Genomic DNA, 4,619 nt, shown 5'->3' on the forward strand with positions numbered 1-4,619 from the left:
ATTATGAATCTTGTCTTTGACAGTACCAAAAGTGAAATGGTTTGCTCTTTATCATACTAACCTATCTCACAAAGTTCCGTTAAGTTTTGTGTGATTGAAGTTTTCAAGTTTTGGGTGAGATGTTGATATGAGGAGAATAAGGAGTGACAAGACCCTAAGCTTGGGGATTCCCAAGGCACCCCAAGGTAATATTTAAGGAAGATCCAAGCAACTAAGCTTGGTGATGCCCTGGAAGGCATCCCCTTTTTCATCGCCAACATTATCGATGACCTCACTTGGAGCTATGTTTTCATTCGTCACATGATATGTGTTTTGCTTGGAGCGTCAATTTATTTTGTTAGGATTTTCTTGATGTTATTTAGAATAAATTTTTCATCTTTTATTTGAATAAAAGTGGCAAGTTTAGCCTTTGGCATGCTTATTTTGCAAGTCTACATGTTGCTGTTTCAAAACAGAAAGTTTATCGATGTTGCAAAAATTCCCTAGAAAAGTCATAATGTGATAAAATGTTGAATTTTTTTGCAAAATAAGCTCTGATTAATTTCCTACAGCGTGGTAAATTTTCTACAGTGTGGTAAGTTTAATAAGTATTGATACTCTTGCATTCTTTACATTCTGTACTCTTTTGGTAGATTGCTGTTATGTTTGCATTGTTTGCATATGTTTGCTTGTTTAATGATTCTATTTTAGGATAGGAGTATTAAATATGAAGAGGCATTTGGTATGCAATGTTTAATAATAATTTTAGTGATTTGCTACAGTAGATAATGATAAGGTTTTCGCATTGGTTTATACTAACTTGTCTCACGAGTTCTTGTTGAGTTTTCTGTGGATGAAGCTTTTGAGATTTTGGAAAACCATGATATAAAATGAATTAAGGGGACACAAAAGCTCACGCTTGGGGATGCCCAAGGCACCCCAAGATAATATTTCAAGAGGTCTCAAGCATCTAAGCTTGGGGATGCCCCGGTAGGCATCCCACCTTTCTTCTTCAATAGTTATCGGTTAGTATCGATTGAGCCTAAGTTTTTACTTCTTCACATGATGTGTGCTATTCTTGGAATGTCATTTTGTGTTGTTTTGATTGATTTTTTAATAAAAAATTTAGATCTGAAAGTTTTTAATAAGAGAGAGCCCTCAATTAGCTACCCATTTACTTAACTACTCGCATGATCTTCACTTATATCCTATGAGTAAATTGTTGAATGAATTGAATATCATGAAGTTGAAATTATATCATGCCTAGTGGTAGATTCACATTGGGTTTAGAAAGTGAAATCTTTTGAAGCTTGGCAATCACAATATTGGTCATACAAACAATTCATGAATAATTAGTATAAGGAAGAGAACTTTCACATGCAAATACACTATATTGGATATCTTTTGTCATTGTGAGCCCCCATCAAAATATTATATGCCAAAATTGTTGACATTGGACAAGGAAGACAACGTAATGGTTTATGTTTGTTCATATTCACATAGAATTTATATTTTCATAGATCCATCAACATGTGGTGCTTGCCCCCCATCCTTGCTAGACAAAAATTCCGCACAAAGTAGAGATACTACTTGTGCATCCAAAAACCCTTAAACCCAAATCTTATTTTCAAGAGTCCACCATACCTACCTAAGGATTGAGCAAGATCCTTCATGTAAGCTGTCATCGGTGCAATAAGGCAATAAAAATTGCTTCTAAAAGTGTTAGATCATTTACTGTAAGAGAAACTTGAGCATTGTACGAACTTGTGATGGCAAAGAATAAAAGCGACCGACTGCATAATAAAGGTTCCTATCATAAGGGGCAATATAACGTGACGTTCGTTTGCACTAAGGGGTTGAGCATACAAACAAATAAGCGCATGGCAACCTCTACTTCCCTTTGCGAAGGGCCTATCTATTATTTTTATGTATTTACCTTCATGCAAGAGTCAAAGTTCTTCTCTCTATTCCTTTTTAGTTTTCTCTTTTGGCAAGCATCATGTGGTGAGGAAAGATCTAGGCACATATATCCAGTTGGATATGGGTAGCATTAGTTATTATTGTTGACATCACCCTTGAGGTGAATACGTTGGGAGGCGAAATTACAAGCCCCTATCTTTCTATTTGTCTGGTTGAAACATTTTGCTCATGTGTATGCGGTGAGTGCTAGCAATCATAGAAGACTATATGATGGTTGAGTATGTGGAGCTCTTACTTAGACACTGTTGAATAAGTTGAATTGCAATTTCTTGGTGACTGAGAACATAGGTTGTTGAGCTTAAGAGAATTCATTGTTTGAACCTTAACATGTGAATTGGTTGCTACTATAACATGAGAAGTTTTATAAGAAAGAATTGTTGTTATGATGATAGGAAAAGTGACTGAAATTATCATTGATCAAACTTGTGCACCTTGCTAGCATTCACACTTCATAAATTATTTCTTTTATCATTTACCTACTTGAGGACGAGTAGGAATTAAGCTTGGGGATGCTGATACGTCCCCAATGTATCTATAATTTATGAAGTATTCATGCTGTTTTATTGTCATTCTTGGATGTTTTACAATCATTTTATGGCAACTTTATATCATTTTTTGGGACTAACCTGTTGTCCCAATGCCCAGTGCTAGTTATTGTTTTTTGCTTGTTTTTTACATCGCAGGAAATCGATATCAAACAGAGTTCAAATACCGAGAAACTTTTTGTGGATTTTTTATGGACCAGAAGACCAACAATGTGCTAGAGTAGCACCTAGGGGGTGCCCAGAGGGGGGGGCACAACCCACCAGGGCGCGCCTGGGGGCCAGGCGCGCCCAGGTGGGTTGCGCCCACCTTGGTGGCCTCTCGCACCCCCTCTTTACCCTATAAATTGCAAAATATCCCGAAAACCCTGGGGTTTAACCTAGATCAGACGTTTCGCCGCCGGAAGCCTCTATAGGCACGAAGAACCAATCTAGACCCCGTTCCGGCACCCTGCCGGAGGGGGAAATCATCACTGGTGGCCATCTTCATCATCCCGGCGGCCACCACGATGCGGAGGGAGTAGTCCACCCGCATATGCAATGCGGAGGGAGTAGTCCCTCGTGTTCTTGAGATGTCACGATCTTTATGTATCGTGGGCTTGTTGAATATAGTCGGATCATATGGTGTTTTCCCCTCTCTATCTTGTGATGAATTGAGTTTTCCCTTTGAGATTTCGTTTTATCAGCTTGAATACTTTTATGGATTTGAGAGCACTTGATATATGTCTTGCAAATGAATACTCGTGGTGACAATGGGGTATTATTTTGATTCACTTGATATATGTTTTGGCACTCAATTCATGGATTCCCGAGGTGGCATTGGGGTAATCTACGCATAGGGGTTGATGCACGTTCTTGTCTTTGTTTCTCCGGTAGAAATCATGGGGCACTCTTTGAAGTTCTTTGTGTTGGATTGAGTACTATTAATCTGAAATTATTTGGTGTTATTTTAGTATGAACTGTTGGATAGATCGATCAAAAAGAATAGCTTCGAGGTGGTTTCATACCCTACAAATGATTTCTTCTTATGTTCTCCGCTAGATAGGAACTTTGGAGTGATTCTTCATGACACTTTGAGGGGTGGTTAGCACTGTAGAGAGATTGCACTAGCGAAAGTAAGGACCCTAGGCCTCATTTTCAAGCATTGCAATACCGTTTTTGTGCCCATTTACTATTTGCTACCTTGCTGTTTTTATTTATTCAGATTATAAAAATATATTTCTACCATCAATATTACACTTTTATCACCATCTCTTCACCGAACTAGTGCACTTATACAAATTACCATTGTATTTGGTGTGTTGGGGACACAAGATACTTTTTAATATTTGGTTGCAGGGTTGTTTGAGAGAGACCATCTTCATCCAACACCTCCCACGGATAGATAAACCTTAAGTCATCCACTTGAGGGAAAATTGCTACCGTCCAACAAAACTCTGCGCTTGGAGGCCCAACACGTGTCTACAAGAATAAAGTTGCATAGTAGACATCAAGCTGCCCTGTCAAACTCAAAAAAGAGATGATCTCGGTAGGACATCCTCTTTTAGTTCTCACCGACTAGCTATGGGCGGATGGAGAAGTGGCATCGGACGAGGGTCTCCAGCGTGGCAGGATTCGGATGAAGTGCATGCTGATGCCATGGCAGTTCGTCATCTAGGACCTGCATGCATGATCCAACAACCATTATTACCATCTGAATAACACTTCATCTAGCATGTTGTAATAGATAACAATAGTTATACCTGTGAAAGGTAGGGAGCTAGTCAGTCAGTCCAACCTAGCTCTCAACGAGGTAGCAAACTCTTCCTCTTACCATTATTCGTCGGGGTTGAAACTATCTCCTATGGCCCATCATCTTCTTGTTGTGCGTCACGAATTCCTAGTCGGTCTTGCGTGTGAGTGCATGGTCACTCTTTCTTGTTTCCCTGTCGTTGTCTAGTTTGTGCAGCAGGTGTGTTTCTCACTGTGACCATGCATGCACCCAATCAACCTAGAGCGTTGTAGAAATCCTACAGTGAAATTTCTTTCTTTCCGAGGTTGGTTTCAGTATCTATCCTTTTGCTTCTTCGTGCATCAGTTGCTTTGTTGTCTCATGCTAGTGCCTATTTTTGAAGGCAA

Source organism: Triticum dicoccoides, chromosome 1A (genome assembly GCF_002162155.2).
Source record: "Triticum dicoccoides isolate Atlit2015 ecotype Zavitan chromosome 1A, WEW_v2.0, whole genome shotgun sequence".
Classification (NCBI taxonomy): Eukaryota; Viridiplantae; Streptophyta; class Magnoliopsida; order Poales; family Poaceae; genus Triticum; species Triticum dicoccoides.